Genomic DNA, 20,214 nt, shown 5'->3' on the forward strand with positions numbered 1-20,214 from the left:
TGCATCTATTGAGAGGATCCTATGATTCTTGTTCTTTCTTTTGTTAATGTATTGTATCACGTTGATTAATTTGCGGATGTTGAACCAACCTTGCAGCCCAGGGATAAATCCCACTTGGTCATGGTGAATAATCCTTTTAATGTACTGTTGGATCCTATTGGCTAGTATTTTGGTGAGAATTTTTGCATCCATGTTCATCAAGGATATTGGTCTGTAATTCTCCTTTTGGATGGGGTTTTTGTCTGGTTTTGGGGTCAAGGTAATGCTGGCCTCATAAAATGAGTTTGGAAGTTTTCCTTCCATTTCGATTTTTTTGAACAGTTTCAGGAGAATAGGTATTAATTCTTCTTTAAATGTCTGATAGAATTCCCCTGGGAAGCCATCTGACCCTGGGCATTTGTTTGTTGGGAGATTTTTGATGACTGCTTCAATTTCCTTAGTGGTTATAGGCCTGTTCAGGTTTTCTATTCCTGGTTCAATTTTGGTAGTTGATACATCTCTAGGAATGCACCCATTTCTTCCAGGTTATCTAATTTGCTGGCATAGAGTTGCTCATAATATGTTCTTATAATTGTTTGTATTTCTTTGGTGTTCGTTGTGATCTCTCCTCTTTCATTCATGATTTTGTTGATTTGGGTCATTTCTCTTTTCTTTTTGATAAGTCTGGCCAGGGGTTTATCAATCTTGTTAATTCTTTCAAAGAACCAGCTCCTAGTTTCGTTGATCTGTTCTACTGTTCTTTTGGTTTCTATTTCATTGATTTCTGCTCTGATCTTGATTATTTCTCTTTTCCTGCTGGGTTTAGACTTTATTTGCTGTTTTTTCTCTAGCTCCTTTTGGTGTAGGGTTAGGTTATATATTTGAGACCTTTCTTGTTTCTTGAGAAAGGCTTGTATTGCTCTATACTTTCCTCTCAGGACTGCCTTTGCTGTATCCCAAAGATTTTGAACAGTTGTGTTTTCATTTTCATTGGTTTCCATGAATTTTTTTAATTCTTCTTTAATTTCCTGGTTGACCCATTCATTCTCTATTAGGATGATCTTTAGCCTCCATGTATTTGAGTTCTTTCCAACTTTCCTCTTGTGATTGAGTTCTAGTTTCAAAGCATTGTGGTCCGAAAATATGCAGGGAATAATCCCAATCTTTTGGTACCGGTTGAGAGCTGATTTGGAACCTAGGATGTGATCAATTCTGGAGAATGTTCCATGGGCACTAGAGAAGAATGTGTATTCCGTTGCTTTGGGGTGGAATGTTCTGAATATGTCTGTAAAGTCCATTTGGTCCAGTGTTTCATTTAAAGTCTTTATTTCCTTTTTGATCTTTTGCTTAGATGATCTGTCCATTTCAGTCAGGGGGGTGTTAACGTCCCCCACTATTATTGTATTGTTGTCAAAGTGTTTCTTTGTTTTTGTTATTAATTGCCTTATATAATTGGCTGCTCCCGTGTTAGGGGCATATTTACAATTGTTAGATCTTCTTGGTGGATATACCCTTTAAGTAGGATATAGTGTCCTTCTTCATCTCTTATTACAGTCTTTGTTTTAAAATCTAATTTGTCTGATATAAGGATTGCCACCCCAGCTTTCTTTTGGTGTCCATTAGCATGGTAAATGGTTTTCCACCCCCTCACTTTCAATGTGGGGGTGTCTTTGGGTCTAAAATGAGTCTCTTGCAGACAGCATATGGATGGGTCTTGTTTTCTAATCCAATCTGATAGCCTGTGTCTTTTGATTGGGGCATTTCGCCCATTTACATTCAGGGTAACTATTGAAAGGTATGAATTTAGTGCCATTGTATTGCCTGTAAGGTGACTGTTACTGTATATTGTCTGTGTCCCTTTCTGATCTCTGCTGCTTTTAGGCTCTGTCTTTGCTTAGAGGACCCCTTTCAATATTTCTTGAAGGGCTGGTTTTGTGTTTGCAAATTCCTTTAGTTTTTGTTTGTCCTCGAAGCTTTTAATCTCTCCTTCTATTTTCAATGACAGCCTAGCTGGATATAGTATTCTTGGCTGCATATTTTTCTCGTTTAATGCTCTGAAGATATCATGCCAGTCCTTTCTGGTCTGCCAGGTCTCTGTGGATAGGTCTGTTGCCAATCTAATGTTTCTACCATTGTAGGTTACATATCTCTTGTCCCGAGCTGCTTTCAGGATTTTCTCTTTGTCTCTGAGACTTGTAAGTTTTACTATTAGATGTCGGGGTGTTGACCTATTTTTAATGATTTTGAGAGGAGTTCTCTGTGCCTCCTGGATTTTGATGCCTGTTTCCTTCCCCACATTAGGGAAGTTCTCTGCTATTATTTGCTCCAATATACCTTCTGCCCCTCTCTCTCTTTCTTCTTCTTCTGGGATCCCAATTATTCTAATGTTGTTTCATCTTATCGTACTGCTTATCTCTCAAATTCTGCCCTCGTGATCCTGTAGTTGTTTATCTCTCTTCTTCTCAGCATCTTTATGTTCCATCATTTGGTCTTCTATATCACTGATTCTCTCTTCTGCCTCATTTATCCTAGAAGTTTGTGCCCCCATTTTTGATTGCACCTCATCAATAGCCTTTTTGATTTCGACTTGGTTAGATTTTAGTTCTTTTATTTCTCTGGAAAGGGTTTCTCTAATAACTTTCATGCTTTTTTCAAGCCCAGCTAGTATCTTTAAAGTTATGATTCTGAACTGTAGGTCTGACATCGTACTAATGTCAGTATTGAGTAGGTCCCTGGCAGAGGATACTACCTCTTGTTCTTTTTGCTGAGGTGATTTTTTTCATCTTGTCATTTTGTCCAGAGGAGAATAGATGAATGAGAGAACAAAATGCTAACAGGTTAACAACGTCCCCAGCAAATATACTCTGTACAAAGCAGAAAAGACCTGAAACTAGGGGACAAGAAAGGGAAAGAAATAAAAAAGAAAGAGAAAAACAAAAAAGAAAAAGATAAAGATAAGAACAAACAAACAAACAAAAACAGAATATGATCAAATATGATCGGGCTAGTGCATAGATCAGTGCCACACAGTAGATTTTGGGCATATTTTGGTCTGTTAGAAGAAAGTGCCTCCTAAAATTTTAAAGGAAGAAAGACGTATATATGTACAAAATAAGGGTTAATACAATGAAGGGATGGTAGATGAGTGTAAAGATGAAAATTATAAAAGATTTTATAAAAGGAATTGATAAGATAAGAAGTTGTTTGAAAAAAGAAAGAAGAAGATTTAAAAAAAAAAGAAAAAAAATGGGAGAGAATGTGATCAGGCAGGAGACTAGAACAAAGCCAATCACTAGTGATTTAGGGTATATTTTGATCTGTTAAAAGAAACTGTATCTCAATATTTTAAAGAGAGAACAACTTATATATATATATATGCCAAAAATAAGGGTAACTACTATGAAGGGATAAAATATGACTCTAAAAATGAAAAATAAAAAATGTTTTTTTAAAAAAGGGATTTATAAGATGTTGGTTGAAAAAGGGAAAAAGAAAAATTAAAAAAAAACAGTTAAAAAAATTAACTTTTAAAGACTAATGAATCATGATAAAAAAGCCATGAATTCTCTGTGCAGTATTCCCCTAGCGCTGGAGTTCTCCCGTTCTCCTTGACCAGTAAACTTGGTCTTGGCTTGCTGGCTGTTCGTGCTGATCTTCTGGGGGAGGGGCCTGTTGCCGTGGCTCCCAAATGTCTTTGCCGGAGGCAGAATTGCCCCGCCCTTGTGAGTCCGGGCTAAGCCAGCTGCTCGGGTTTGCTCTCAGGAGCTTTTGTTCCCTGCAAGCTCTCGGTACAGCTTTGGAGGACCAGGGCGAAAATAGTGGCCTCGCAATCTCCACCTGGAGGAGCTGAGAACTTGGGGCCCCACTCCTCAGTGCGCCCCCAGAGAAAAGCAGTCACTCCCTTCTCCCCGGTCTCCGGCCACACTCCGTGCTCACCCGGCCTGTGACCGAGCGTTTCTATCTCTGGCACCTGACCCCGTGTGGAGTCTCCAAACCCAGCAGATCCCTGTGGTGCACTCCCTCGCCGCTCCTCCCAGGGGAGGAAGGGGAGTCTCCCTGGATCTGCCGCTTGTTGGGTCCCTGCTGGGGGAGCAGTGGCCCGACTGGGCCGCGGATCACAGTTTATGGCAACCCCGAGCTGAGAGCCCTGCCTCGGCTCCGTCTCTGCAACCGGCTTCCCCGCTCCAATACCTGGGAGCTCTGCCGCACTCAGGCACCCCTGGTCTTTCTGTGATCCCGAGGGTCCTGAGACCACACTGTCCCGCGAGGGTTCCACCCCCAGCTTAGCCACTGGAGTGACGTCCCTCCGCGGAGCCGACTTCTAAACGTTCCGATTTTGTGCTCCGGGGCTCTATCACTTGCCAGAAGCGGCCGACGGAGGCCCCCTTCCCTGCCATCTATCCTCCCGAATATCACCTCGGATTCACTTCTCCGCACGTCCTACCTTCCAGTAAGTGGTCGCTTCTCTGTTCAGAGAAGTTGTTGCTACTCTCCTCTTCGATCTCTTGTTGAGTTCGTAGGTGTTCAGAATGGTTTGATCCCTATTCAGCTGAATTCCTGAGACCAGACGAAATCTAGGTCTCCTAATCCTCTGCCATCTTGCTCCGCCCCCCGAAATCAATATTTCTATTAAATTCTATGTCCCACCAGAAGTCCAGTATAAAATGGGATTTTACTGCTGTCCCATTATTCAGTGGCTCTATCAGCAAATATTTATTAAGTGCTTACTATCCTTTATACATTGTGCTAAGCACATTACAAGCATTATTTCACTCAATCCTCCCAGCCCTTCATGAGGTAGCTATGATTATTCCCATTTTACAGGCAAGGAGACTGAGGCACAGAGAGTTAAGTCATTTGTCCAGTGTCTCTTACTATCAGAACTGGGAGAAATGGGATTGCATTCAATTCATTTAACATCAAATCCATGCTCTTAACAACAGCACCATTCTTAAGCTTTTAGAAAATATCCCTCATATTAGGAGGTGTTAGTCTCCAGACTTGACTTCCATATTTTTCCAGTTGTTTCTTTGTACCCTTATTCTCCATTGTGTGGCTCGCATGCCAGCAGGAGAAAGGCAGAATCTCAGACCTTCTGTTTCAGTATCATTGGGGGTGGGGCCCAGAGAACATTTACCAAGTTCTCCAGGTGATTCTTAGACCGGCCAAAGTTTGAGAGCCACTGCTATATGCTGTACCAGGTTGGTGGACAGGATGGCTACTTAATTCTTCTACCTACTCCTTTGGAGCAGTTTAGAGAGACATAAAGAGAGTTGCAACTCTGGATTATGTCTTTGGATTTTATGACCAGAGAAAGTAATAAAAATAAATGCTTCTTTCTCTTTCTGAGAGCTTTTCCCTATTTATCTTTGTTTCTGCTACCATTTCTCCACATATTGTTCCATTTTCTTCCCTTTTCCACCCCCCGCCCCCGAACTCTGTGAAGTTATTGTGTTAGTTTAGAACTCCAGAGTTCTTAGAAATACATACCCAGTGTGATGGATGTAGCATGAGAAACCCCTTCTTCTACATGTTTTGTCTGAAGTTGGCACAGCAATCATCTCCAAGGCTCAGCCCAAATGGCATTTCCTGGGTGACCCTGCCTTGACTGCTTCCTTTTCTCAGACAAAGTACAGTCTCGTTTCCTTTCTCCTGACAGCTGTCATACACGCATACCCCACACCTTCACCAACACTTTTATGACAGGGGACTGTACCAGATGTTTAAGTGCCTGACCCTACCCTGATGGGTGCCTTTTGAGGGATGGCACTATCTTTGTCCCTTTTTCCTCTGTACTTTTTTTCATCTGTCTAGCACACAGTAGGTATAATGATTTCTGCATGAAGGAAATGAATGCAGTGGGTCTGGGCTTCAGCATTCACGTAATGGGCTTACTCTCCATGATATAGGGGTAGGAATGTGTATGTGTGTGCAGAGGCACAGGCAGTGGTAAAGAGAGAGAGAGAAATAAGCCTAGGGAGGCAGCATGATTTGAACATCGCAGCAACCAACCAGTCCAAATGCAGGTGAAGAGGTGGGAGACAGGAGTGGGCATTTCCTGTTGGTCAAGGCACTGTTAACCCTAAAAATAAAACTATGAGTTATTTTACCAGCAGAAGATGGGTTTATTTGGGAGTCAGAGAGAATTGCAATCCACATAAGCAAGCTTCAACAAAACCATAGGCAAGTCCAGCAAACAAAACAGAGGGATGTTATTTTATGAAGAAGGAGGAAGTCGGGAGGGGTTGTTTTGAATAAAAGCCCGTTGGAGAGAAGCCAGTGGAGTTCAGGTTGATGAGTAGCAGGGTTGGTCCATTTCTTGTAGGAGAGGCAATGTACATCTTTCCCTGTTGGGACCTGTAACAGAAGACTCTTTCCTGTTGAGATTTTTCTGTTAGAGGTCTGTAATTGACAATTCCTGTAGTTGACATTGAGTGATAAGGCTCCCCCTACCAGCCTCCCCTTCTAGCACACTGATCCCACTGTAGTCGTTTCCCTCTATTACTTTTCACAGCATAAAGTGTTACAACCACTTTGGAAATACTTGATAAAAATTCTACCAGGAGAGGGGCACATGGGTGACTCAGTTAGATAAGGGTCTGCTTTTGGCTCAGGTCATGATCTCAGGGTCCTGGGATCAAGCCCCATGTCATGTCAGGCTCCAGCGCCTGCCCCTATGTGTGTGTGCATCCTCTTTCTCTCAAATAAATAAATAAATAAAATCTTAAAAAAAAACAATTCTACCAGCAGAGTTATTCTGCCCATTCCCTCCTGTCTCCTGTTTCTGTTTCTGAATGGTCAAGTTTCACCCTGTGGGGGGTTGGGAGCAGAGGGGAAAGGGACCTGAAGAGTTCAAGATTTGACTCACTTCAAGATTTGAGCACAAGATTTCTTCTTCTTTTTTTTAATTTGTGTTTATCCAACACAGAAAGGCTATGTGGGGTTTTTTTGTTTTTATTTTTTGAGAGAGAGAGAGCCGGTGAGGGGGGCACAGGAGGGGCAGAGGGAGAAAGAATCCCAAGCAGGCTCCACTCCCAGCATGGAGCTCAGTGCAGGGCTCGATTCCACGACCCAGAGAACATGACCTGAACCAAAATCAAGAGTTGGATGCTTAACAGACTGAACCACCCAGGCATCCCCAGCACAAGATTGTTTCTAACTCAGCAACTTATGCAAAACTATTAGACTTGGGAAGCTTTACTCTAGCAAACATATTTCCTATTGCCCCAAATCAACTTTTTTTTTTTTAAAGATTTTATTTATTTGTCAGAGAGAGAGAGAGCACAAGTAGGGGGAGTGACAGGCAGAGGGAGAAGCAAGCTCCCCACTGAGCAAGGAGCCCGATGTGGATCAACTTCTAAAAAATACTAGTTTTTTATTATTATTATTACTATTATTATTATTATTATGAAAGTAATATACACTCACGGAAATGATTTTTAAAAAGCAGAAAATTTGATAGGGCCATCCATAATTCCATTACCCAGAGAAAATCATATTTCTTATGTAATTTTTTCCTTTGCAATTAGAAAGAAAATATTACAGAATGATTTAATTGAAATATCATCTAAAATTTCCAATCTTTTATCTATGTTTAAAATGTACAAAGTGCAGGCACCTGGGTGGCTCAGTTGGTTAAACATCTGCTTTCTACTCAGGTCATGATCCCAGGGTCCTGAGATTGAGCCCCGCATTGGACTTCCTGCTCGGAGGGGAACCTGCTTCTCCCTCTCCCTCTGCTCCTCCCCCGGCTTGTACTCTGTCTGTCAAATAAATAAATAAAATCTTTAAAAAATAAAATGTATGAAGTGATATGGGAGTGTGCAGTGTTGCATAGGACTTCTAAATTCTTGATAACAGGAGAGTATGTATAATTCAACAAAATGAAAGCTGCTTGCTCTGTGGTTTAGTTGAAGTCGGAGAGTAGTCTCAGTCATTTCATAATTTGAAAGTCAGTATACATTTTAACTGAAAATATTGGTAAATGACCATTTGGTCTAAATGTTTTCCTCTTTACAAAGTGTATTTTTCTGGAGATGCCCGGGTGGCTCAGTCAGTTAAGCGTCTTACTCTTAATCAATCTTGGCTCAGGTCTTGGTCTTGAGGTTGTGAGTTCAGGCCCCATGATGGGCTCTGTGCTGGGCATGGAGCATACTTAAAAAAAAAAAGTATATTTTTCTAGAAGTAAATAATTTGTTCTTATCTATAGAGTGGCATGTCAAAATCATCATAGTTATATTCATTTTGACATTAAATGTCCCTAAACATTATGCAATTTGGCAGGCAGGTCCTGACAGTCCTAGGTCCATCAAATGTTTTGCAGATTAATAATGATAGCTATGCTCCTCATTGATCAGCCTAGTTGACTATATCCTGAATTCAGAGCTGTACAATGGCTATTTGACATACATTTAGGTAAATTTATTTTTGTAGCAATTGGAAATATATATAAAAAAAGACAAAGTCTGTAGTTTCCACTTCACTGAAAATAAGAGCAATATTTATCTTAAGAGTAGTACTCATTACACTTTACATTATTCTATTTAGATGGCAAGCTATTATTAATAGGAAGCAAAATGCTATTCATAGCACATGTTCCAGGGTCATCATTAACTGTGCAAGACTAGTGCTTTTCAGACATATGCTCCAATTTGGCTTGGTTATCCCTGCTATTTTCTAAAGCTTGCTTGATATATTTTAGGATGTAGATCTCAAACAGGAAAACCAAAAAGATCTTTCTTATTTGGAATTCCCAGGTCCATGTTATATCAGTAGTTTTTGGGAAAATCCATTTAAACAGTAAAACTTCATGTTTTGAAACTTTATAATAATGACAGTAGAGCCTACACATTAAATCATTTTATGTATGACTCATTTTCAATATAAATTCAAGCATTTGGGGACATTACCATAGGACATATATTTCTTGGTTCTATATGTCAAAAGGTATGTTTCTTTCTTTCTTTTTTTTTTTTAGATTATTTATTTATTTATTTGACAAAGAGACACAGCGAGAGGGAACACAAGCTGGGGGAGTGGGAGAGGGAGAAGCAGGCTTCCCGCAGAGCAGGGAACCCAATATGGGGCTTGATCCCAGGACCCTGACCTGAGCTGAAGGCACGTGCTTAACCATCTGAGCCACCCAGGCACCCCTTGAAGGGTATGTTTCATATTGACTAGGAAAGGTTACAGATCTGTAAAACAAAAGAAACTAAAAGAAGTTCTAACTATCCCTCTGACTATTCAAATTGTACTCGTAGTCCTAGCCAATGCAGTGAGGTCAGAAAAGGAAAGAAGGAACAAAACTATTTTTATTTGCTGATAATATAACTGTTTAGCTCCAAAGGCCAAGGGATTCTGACTTATTAACTCTAATAACTGACTTATTAGAACTAGTAAGGGAGTTTAGTAAGGAAATTGAATAAATATTCAACATACAAAAACCAATGCCCTTTCTATAGGTCAGTCATAATCAGTTGAGAAATGTGACATAAAGATTCTGTTCACAGCAACAAAAAAACTTACAAAATATCTAGGAATAGGGGCACCTAGGTGGCTCAGTCAGTTAAACATCTGCCTTCTGCTCATGATCCCCCTGTCCTGGTCCTGGGTTCTAGCCAGGGTAGGGCTCCCTGCTCAGCGGGGAGTCTTCTTCTCCCTCTCCCTCTGCCCCTCCCCCCACCCCATTTGTGCTCTCTCTCTCTCTTTCTCAAATAAATAAATAAAATCTTTAGAAGAAAATCTAGGGATAAATTCAACAAAAGAAACATGCAAGGCACACAATGAAACTAATTATAAAAGTATTAAAGAAGTAAATAAATTCTAAGTATATATATATATATATAATGTTTCAGGTTGAGCTGCCTAAATATTACATAGATGTCAATTATGTATAAATAATGAAATCCCAACTAAAGTCCCAAAGGATTTTCATGGAACTTATTAAGCTGATTTTAAAATTCTCCTGGACTCCAGAACCTAGAACAGTTCCTGACACATAGTAGGGGTGTAATAAATGTGTGGTGAAAGGGGCACCTGGGTAGCTCAGTTGGTTGAACATCCAACTCTTGATTTTGGCTCAGGATGGAATCAAGCCCCGGTCAGGCTCTGTGCTCAGTCACAAGTCTGCTTCTATCCCTCTCCCTCTGCCCCTCCCTGTGCTCGCTCTCTCTCTCTCAAATAAATAAATCTTTAAAAATAAATAATGTGTGGTGTTTGAACAATCAGTGAATGAACAGCTTCAATAACTACTTATATGCAAATGACTCATATATTTGTATTTCTACCCCAAAGTCATCCTCGGAGCTCCAGACCTGTATATCTTATTGTCTCCTTACTCTTTTCACTTGATTAGCAAGAAACCAATTTAAGACTCATTATGTTCAAAACATAATGTCCTATCCGTCTTGCAAATCCTGTCCTCTAACCAGTCATCAAGGTGGGTAAACTAAAAGCAGGGAGGTATCTCTAACCATCCAACTGTCCATTGTGATTATCTAAATCATCACAAATCCCGCTGAGTTTATCTGCTCATCTATAGTGCCACCACCATCTGCCATCATGTCTTCTCCATTCTGGTGAATAACTTCCGAACTAGTTTCTTCTCCTCAAACTCAGTACTTTTCCCTCTGCTGCCCTCCTACCTCAAAACGATGTCATGATTTTCATTGCTTTTAGGATTAATTCCAAGCTCTTCGTCATGACTTACAAAGTTTGGCCTCATCTGGCCTTCCATGATATTTCTCCTGACTCTAAGCTTTGGCCACAGTGACCTTTCAATTTTTGAAATATGTGATGTTCCCTCCTGCCACAGGGCCTTTGTATATGCTATTCTTTCTGCCTGGAATCATCTCATTTCTTCTTTATCCTAATTAACTCTACTTCTTAAGATCTCATCACAGTCATCTTTTTCTTAGATGATTCCTGATTCCCATTACACTCTTATATCACTCTGCTACATAGCTCAAATTAAATTTACCCTTATGTGGATGATTTTCAGACTTCAAGCTTAATCAGAACAGGGACAATGTCTTTTTGTACTTGATATGGTATCCCTAGCTATGGTGCTAGGTCATGAATAAATGAATGGAAGCATGAGGCTAGATAGGCAAATAGGTGCACTATGGCTTGACATGGTCAGCAATCGATAGCTCTTCACTGAATGAATGAGGAGAAACTTTATCTGGTTCTAAGTAAGTAAGAATCATGGGTCAGAAAACCAACTGCAAGTGCTTTATATTTAATTTCACATTTTGAAATTGTTTCCACAGAAGAGTCCCAATATTTACGTCAATGCATTACAATGAAAATAAACCAGAAAGGATTCAAATATGAGAAGAGAGATTCATCCATGCAGATAATCAAGATTTAATTTATAATAAAAAGTGATGAAGATATTTCTTACAATGCTCAATAAAAAGCAAAAAAGAATATTTAAACAAGAACTTGAATTCATCTATATTGTAAAGATTTTGGTTTCATGTGCCATAAATATAAAGATAAAATTTTCCATATACTTCATCATCATGTAAGAGTAGCCTAATTTAATAAGATGTTCATGCATAGTAAATTCCTAAGTAAAATAAATAAGAATGGCTGATAGTTTATCTTGAAAAACTGATAGAGAAACTTGTGTTTTAGTTTTTAAAAGTTCTTTAATTTTGATGAGTAACTTGAGAATTTTCAAGTTGCTTATATAATCATAAAATAGATTCATACTTATTTCACAACATTTATTAATTTCTTACAACCCCAAACAATTTTTAATAAGAGTAAAGAGATGCAAAATAGCAGTTTTGATAATACTTTAAGCACGACTGAGATCAAATATTAGTAATTTGTTGACACAAATTAAATGCTTTTTTCTTAATTTCAGGGAATTTTAATTCCTTTGCAATGAAACCACCCGCTCCATACTCAGATATATCTGATACACTGATACAAAGTAAAATGTAGTACATTTCTCTATGTTTCTAGTGAACCAGGACTGTCAGGGAGGTTTAATAAATATGCCCATTGTGTAGTCCCTGACATAACCTAAGAGAATCATTAAGATTATACCCAGTTAAGTTACTAAGCCTATATGAAGACTTCAAAATAAAGCAAAGGATTGAATATCCTTGTAACCACTCCACCCAACTTTTTAAATTTGTAATTTTGCCTTTTCTCAATTAAAATTTTAAAACATTCTTTTATTGATGGGTTTTGACAAATGTATAATGACATGTATCCACCAGTGCAGTATCGTACCAAGTAGATTCATTGCCCTAAAATCCACTGTGCTTTGCCTATTTAACCCTCCCTCCCCCCAATCTCTAGCAACTATTCATGTAAGTTTCCTCTGTATCTGTTCATGGCTTGAAAGCTCATTTCTTTTCAGCACTGAATAATACTCCATTGTCCTTCATCTACTGAAGGACATCTTGGACCCCTCCAAGATTTTCCCCCCTTAGTTGAGACAGGACAGTTGGAGAGGGCTGGAGGTGTGTATATCCCTTTCTCCACCTGGACGGATAGAGGGGGCTGGAGTTTTTCCCTTCACTCGGGTAGGTTTGGGTCTAATAAAATCCCAGCAGGTTTGATAAAATAGACTGAAAATTAATAGAAGGAAACCTTGCTGGGAATGGAGTTCGGAGGTCAGCAGGGGGAGCTCTCCCACCCTGCTCCAGTTTGTCAGTTGCAGCTCCAACGAGAAGAGATGTGCATTCCAAGTCAATTCTACTTTAGCTGCTTCTTTACTATCCCAGGAGGAGGAAGAAAGGTTCTTTTCCTCCCCTGGCAACAGCCCAGCCAATGAGAGTTGTCACAACTCAGCCAATGAAAAGCCACTGTAGGGGCCCCTGGGTGGCTCAGTTGTTAAGCATCTACCCTTGGCTCAAGTCACGATCCTAGGGTCCTGGGATGGAGCCCTGCTTCGGGCTCCCTGCTCAGCGGGGAGTCTGCTTCTCCCTCTCTCTCTGCCTGCCACTCCCCCTGCTTGTGCTCTCTCTCTCTTTCAAATAAATAGATAAAATCTTAAGAAAAGAAAAGCCACTATATTTCGAACTCCGAGTTTACTCCAATGGACTTTTTGCTCATAACCGCCTTTGCAATTTCCCCCTGCCTATATAAAAGACCATTCCTTTGCTTTGTTCTGCTGTCTTGCCTGTGTTGCCTGGTTTTGGTGTGTAGCTTGCGTGTCCCGGAAGAATGCAATTCTCCACTATTCCCAGATAAGCCCATTTGTTAGTAAAATAACTGGCAGTTTTATTTTTTTTAAAGATTCTATCCATCTGACAGAGAGAGAGACGCACAGCGAGAGAGGGAACACAATCAGGGGGAGTGGGAGAGGGAGAGGCAGGCCCCCCGCCGAGCAGGGAGGCTGATGTGGGGCTCGATCCCAAGACCCTGGGATCATGACCTGAGCCAAAGGCAGACGCTCAACGACTGAGCCACCCAGGTGCCCCGCTGGCAGTTTTATTTTTAAGGTTAACAGGCTTTGGTAAAATAATTTCTCCTGAGGGCAGGCCTTGTTAAGAAGAACCATTAACACATGGTTCCTTTTCCCCTCTCCCGGTTGAAAACACAAGGGGATTTTTCTTCAATGTTCCGTGTAAGTGCCCAGGAGAGCTCTGGAATGGGGTGAGGGTTAAAACTCACAGAAGTATGGCTTTCCCTGACTCGGGCCCCTTGGAGTTTTTAGTATTCAGACTTGTCCATACTGAGTGGACAGCAATTCATTAATTACACTTCTGGTTCTCCCACCTTGGCACTCATTCCCACAATGGTTTCTGATTGTGGGTTTCTCCTCTGATAAATTGTGATTCTCTGTATCTGTTTGTCTCCAGTTTTGGGGTTAGCTGTTTGCCCTGTGACCTCACTTCTCTGAAAGACCGTGATACTGGTGGTTTTTAATAAGTATATTTGTTTTTTGTCCCACGTCTGGCACAGAGCTCCTAGAACCCCTGGAATTTTCTAAGTGATGAGAGCTAAGGTGTCTTTTGTTATGTTAATGAGATGACTTTGGGACTCTACCTCAGATGGGGGGTGGTTGCCAGGGGAACCCACCTAGAATATAGGTGTGGAACTTACAGTCCCACCCTCTGACGTCCAGACTAGAGAAAGGAGCTGGAGGTTGAATCGTTCACCTCCAATCAATGATTTAATCAATCATGCCTATGTAATCCAAAAGGATGGGGTTTAGAGAACTTCTGGGTTAGAGAAGTTCTGGATTTGGGGATAGTAGAACACTCAGAGGGCATTGAAGCTCTGTGCCCTTTCCCCATATCTTGCCCGAAGCATCTCTCCATCTGGCTGTTCCTGAGTTATGTTTTTATAATAAGTTAGTGACCTAATAAATTCTTTGAGTTCTTTTAGCTGTTGTAGCAAATTAAGTCAACCCAAGGAGGGATCACTGGAATTTTTGATCTGTAGCTGTAGGTCAGAAGCAAGGTGCTATCCTGGTTTTACCAATGGCATCTTGAGTGGGTGGTGGTGGTGGGGGGTGTTAATCTAGAACTGAACCCTTTGCCTTTGGAATCTGATGCTATCCAAGTAAATAGTGTCAGAATTGAGTTGAATTGTAGGACATGCTGCTGGTGTCCAGGGAATTGCTTGTTGGTGTGGGAACCTCTCCCCCACCAAAAACACACACATTGGGATTTGGTGAGCAGGACCACCTTTTACAGATCTAAAAATAGTTGTTGATTTGTAGTTTGTTCAGTTTTCTACTTGTTATTAGGATGTAGTGGTGACTTTGAAGCTCCTCACATATGAGATGAAAAATGGAAGTTGTAATATATTTTTAAAATGTTTAAATTCACTAATAATTAGGAACTTTAAGATAAAATAACCACAAGACAACAATTGGGAAAAACAAGAAACATAATACATATTACAGGCAGAGACACTAGGGGGAGAAGAGGTTATGGGAAATCACTCTCATGCATTGCTGGTGGAAAATGTGAGTTGTTATAGCCTTCTGAAAAACAATTAGGCAGTATTTATTAAATGGTACACATTTTTTGTGACCTAATTCATTAGAATTGTTAGAATCTCACACTTATAAATGAAAACATAAGTAGGTTAGAATACGTGTACAAAGTCATTGGCTGAGGGTCCTCCATCCACATACATACACACAGGAAATGGTCAGGCATAATGATCTCCCAGGCGTAATCTCACTGGGAAGGTGGATTTTGTTTGGATTTTCTCCCTGGAGAAAGGGTTAGCTATAAGCCCTCGGTAGCCAATTCACTCACAGCATTTAAGGATGGGTGCAAAAGGGACAGCAACATCATCCACTACAACTTAGAAAATCATATTATGTGACCATGAAAATAATGAATTAGTTTCAGTTGACTTAGAGACATTTCTGAAAAAGCGAAGTTATATAAAATAATCTCTTTCTTTTGACAAAAGCAACCTATTTTTCTCTATATATTTGTATGTAAATTATGTGGGCATAGAGAACATCCAATGGGTACTTTATATGTGATTCTTGGGGAAAGAGAATCAATGCGAAAATGATGCAGATAGTGATGCGGAATAGACAAGAATGTCAGGTGTAGGGCAATTTAAGGGAAAAGAGAATGCACTTTGATTATAATTAACAAAAAATAAATGGAGAAATGGTTTGAAATATTTGGTGGTAAAACCTGGCCCTAGTACTTCTGTCCGTTAGGCATACTTTGCTCTCTGTGCAGCCATAATCTCGGGAAAGAAGATTTACATCTTGGCACATTTTTACCATCTCTAGTGAGTTGAATGGTGTTGCACCCAAAAGATAATGTCTAAGTTCTAGGCCACATACCTGTGAAGGTGATGTTATTTGAAAACAGGGTCTTTGCAGATGTAATTAACTTAGGGATCTTGGGATGAGATCATTCTGGATTGGGGGGTGGGCCCTAAATCCAATGACTGGTTTCCTCATAAGAGAAAGGAGAGGGAGATTTGTGATACTGAGACAGAGAGTGGAAGGCCCTGTTTAGATGAAAGAAGAGATTGCAGGGATGTGTCTACAAACCAGGGAATGCCAAGGATTGCCAACAGGCACCAGAAACTCGAAGAGACAAGGAAAGATTGCTTCATAGAGCCCCTGTGGGCAGTGTAGCCTTGACAACACCTTGATTTCAGACTTCTAAGCCTCCAGAACAGTGAGAAAATGAATTTGTGTTGTTGTAGGCCACTAAGTTTGTGGTAATTTGTTATAGCAGCCCCAGCCAAGTCATACAGAGTCCATGTCACGGATGCTTTGTCACAGTTAGATGGCATTAAAAGACAGAGGCAATAGTTTATCTACTATTTTATATTCTTCACAGTACATAGGTGTTTTGCTGCTGTTTGTGCATTATAAATCAATAGAAATGTGCAAAACTGTGCCATTGAGCTTGGGCCTGTGGAGCTGGTTAGAAAACTGAGACCATGAAGAAAGGCTATGCATTTGCTTTAAAAATGTACCTTTCTGATATGTACATATCTTTAATACTGTGTATGAGAAAATAAATATAAATATATATGTGAAAGATGAACTTACTGATAGAAAACATGGAAGGCCTATTAAGAAAAATTTGACTACAGAAGGAAGACATTGGCCAACAATGTATACAAAGGGTTTGCCTCATTAATAATTTTAAAAATACAAATTACTAAAAGGAGTCCATTTTCAGCTATTAAATTGGCAAAAAATAACTAGTGTTGGCCAAAGTTCAGGAAAATGAGCACTTCCACACACTGTGGTCAGAGTATATTGATGCAACATTTCTGGAAGACTTAAAAATTAAGACAATGTACATTAATGGTCTTTCCATTTCAAATAAATACTTGTGCCCAGAAATCTTAATTCTATTTATTTATCCTGAGGAAATAATCAAGATATGGGAAAAGGATATATATAAGATATTCACTGAGGTTTTGCTTATATTGGTACAAAAATTAAAAACAGCCTAAAAGTATACTAATAAAAGCTTATTGACTAAATTATAGTAGAATCTCTACAATGGAAATTTCCTTAGGAATTAAAAATGCTGCAGTAGAACATGTAGTGGTTGTACATGTTTATGATGTTCATAAAATATTAGGTAAAAGGAACAGATTATAAAACAACATACTATGTGATCACATTTTGGAAAAGTACATACAGAAAACAAACTGAAAAGATGCACATAAAATGTAAACAGTGGTTCTTTCTGGGTAGTAGGACTACACTGGACTTTATTTTCCTTGTGTGTGTGTCTTTCATACTTTCTTAATTTTCTATTACCACATAATGTTTATGAATGATTTGAATGATTATGAAATAATTTTATGCAATTGCTTTTTAAGAAAGAAAAATAATATTTAAAAAAAAGTCTCACTGGCTAGGTGATCAGCTCCTTGAGGTCAGGGACTGTGAACAAATCTTTTTTTTAACCTCTAATACCACTGACTATTGTGTCTGGCAAACAAAAAGATGTCAATTAATACTTCTCAAAATGAAATCGTAATACTTCAAACAAAGCCTGTAGGGCTAAAATAGGATGTTTATTATAAATATTTTCTCAGTGTGATTTCTTTCTTTCTAAGATTTTTATTTATTTATTTGACAGAGAGACAGAGACAGAGAGAGAGCACCAGCAAGGGGAGCAGGAGAGGGAGAAGCAGACTCCCCGCTGAGCAAGGAGCCTGATACGGGGCTCGATCCTAGGACCCTGAGATCACTACCTGAGCCAAAGGCAGATGCTTAACTGATTGAGCCACCCAGGCGCCCTCAGTGTAATTTTTTAAATAGGAAATTGTCAAGTTACTTCATTTCCCTCTAAAGTTACAATTTATTGCAGGTAATGGCATGGCACTGTTTTTAGTGCCACCTAGTCTACTAATTATCTCTCCAACAAAAGGCTTGATCTATATACAGGAGTCATTTTTAGGGGCTGCACCCTGTTTTATGAGTATTACTATATTCTTAATAACAAAGTATGTACATTTTCTTGTAATTTAAAGATACAAACTGACATTGGGTTTAGATACATTTGAATTCAAATTTTGTAGGTGAGGGGCAAAAATTTCCAAGGATTATGCCATAGGTACTAAGTGGAAACATTTAACTACATGATAAAAAAAAGTATAAAGATGTCAGATGTTCAAACTTGCCTTTTCCTTCAGATTAAGAGACAGATTTATTTAGACAGCTGAAATAGGACCCTGTAAGAGATGTTTTGTCTCCTTGACTATTCCCACAAGATTCTCAGAAAGGAATGAATAACCTAACTAATTGGATGTTTGACAGGGCCTGTATTAATTATATAAGTGATTTTTGTACATGAAGTTCTTACATAATAACCTGCATAGTTTATGTGACTGTAAACAATATTGTTTTATTTTAAAGTTATCCAAAGAACTGTTCACCAGTGATGAATACAAGATATGATGGATCTTACAGAGGTACTTAAGTTTACTATCATGTGAATGCCTAACTAGCTTTGATTATACAAACTAAATGAGCTCAAGGATACTATGATAATAAAAGATACTAATAATATGTAATTTAAATATCCTGGGGAAAATACTTCACTGTTATGGTTGATTTAAAATATCTAATATGTAAAGATTTTTAAATATAGTACAAATGGAAGAATTAAGGAGTGGGGTGTTTATAAGACCAAATAAGCATTTTGACTTGAAAGACTCTTCTCATTTGCTTTAGTTTTCCAATGTTTTCCTTGCTGCCAAAATCTTAACCTCTTTTGATTAATAAGATGCTAATCCCGTTGGGACACTTATGGCTCAATAAACTTGAATGCTGCCCATCCTGTAAGTCCCATAAAAGTGAACAGCTGTCACTGACTTCATGCTCTTGTGCATTGTACTCCCTTTCCTTTTCTGTAACTATCAGGGTTTCCTGTTCTGTCTCCTGAGGAACCTCGTAATGCAATATTTAGACCTCAATTTTATTTTAAGTCATGAAACAGTGCCTGAAGCTTAACTTAGTTGCTGTTTTTTCTTGTCATTTATTTCTGTCAAAATGAGTTCCTCTGAAATTATTTTCATCAAGAATTTTCATCTCAGGGTGCCTGGGTGGCCCAGTTGGTTAAGCGCCTGACTCTTGATTTTGGCTCGGTTCATGGTCTCAGGGTCGTGGGATTCAGCCCCGTGTCAGCTCCATGCTCAGTGGGGAGTCTGCTTAAGATTCTCTCCTTCTCCCCTCCCCCCGCTCACTCGTGCTCTCTCTAAATAAATCAAAAATCTTAAAATAATCTTAAAAAAATCTTAAAAAATCTTAAAAACATTTTTTTCATCTCATATTTTACCATCTGAGTTTGAATGATGATTTCCTTGAACTATTAAGGAAGTGGATTTTTTTAAAATTATTTACAGTATTTTCTACTAAGGATTGTACATAACTTCAGGAAATGACTTTATGAGAATATTTCAACAAATTTATGACATATTAAAAAATGAGAGCCCTGATGTTTCACTAAGGTATGTAACTGAATTTTATGGCAAAGCTAAAAATGACAGAACTAAGGCTATCATGGGAAGTAGAAGCTCTTAACCTCTAAGGTCAACTGGAGAGATTCACTGTGGCGTCTCTATGTAGAGTAACTTGGAAATGCAGTAGAAGGCCAAAGAGACCCAGGAGAATTCTCATATTTCCATCTGACTGACTGACTTCCTTCTTTCCTTCCTTCCCTCCCTCCTTCTCTTTTTTTCTTTTCTTTCTTTTCTTCCTTCCTTCGTGCCTTTCTTTTTTCTTTCCGATTTATTTATTGGGGAGGAGAGTGAGGGAGAGGGAGAATCTGAAGCTGACTCAGCACTGAGCACAGAGCCTCTCTCACAACTGTGAGATCATGACCTAGCTGAAACCAAGAGTCAGATACTTGACTGAGCCACCCACGTGACACGCTTCTGTAAATGAACATAAAAACCCCACTGGGAACATGTATGATAAAGAACACTGCCTTCATGTTTGGAGGGGTGGTGGAAATGCAGAGGCATGGCATCCAGAATGCTTTTTTCCATTGTGTGAACAAGTTTTCAGTATGTAATTATAAAGAAGCATTTGCTCCTGCCTTTATTACGTCTATTGCTGTGTAAAAAAATTACACCGAAAACTTGATTTAAGATTTATCATCTCACAGATTCTGTGGGTCAGGAATCAATCTGGGTTCTCTGCTTCAGGGCCTCTTGAGTGGCTGCAATGGCAGGGGCTACTGTTGAGGCTTTCACTGGGGAGGATATGCTTCTACAATCACTCTTGTGGTTATCAGTAGGATTCAG

The sequence above is a fragment of the Callorhinus ursinus genome, unplaced genomic scaffold (genome assembly GCF_003265705.2).
Source record: "Callorhinus ursinus isolate GAN/ISIS: 27379988/994484 unplaced genomic scaffold, GSC_fseal_2.0 scaffold29, whole genome shotgun sequence".
In the NCBI taxonomy this organism is placed as follows: domain Eukaryota; kingdom Metazoa; phylum Chordata; class Mammalia; order Carnivora; family Otariidae; genus Callorhinus; species Callorhinus ursinus.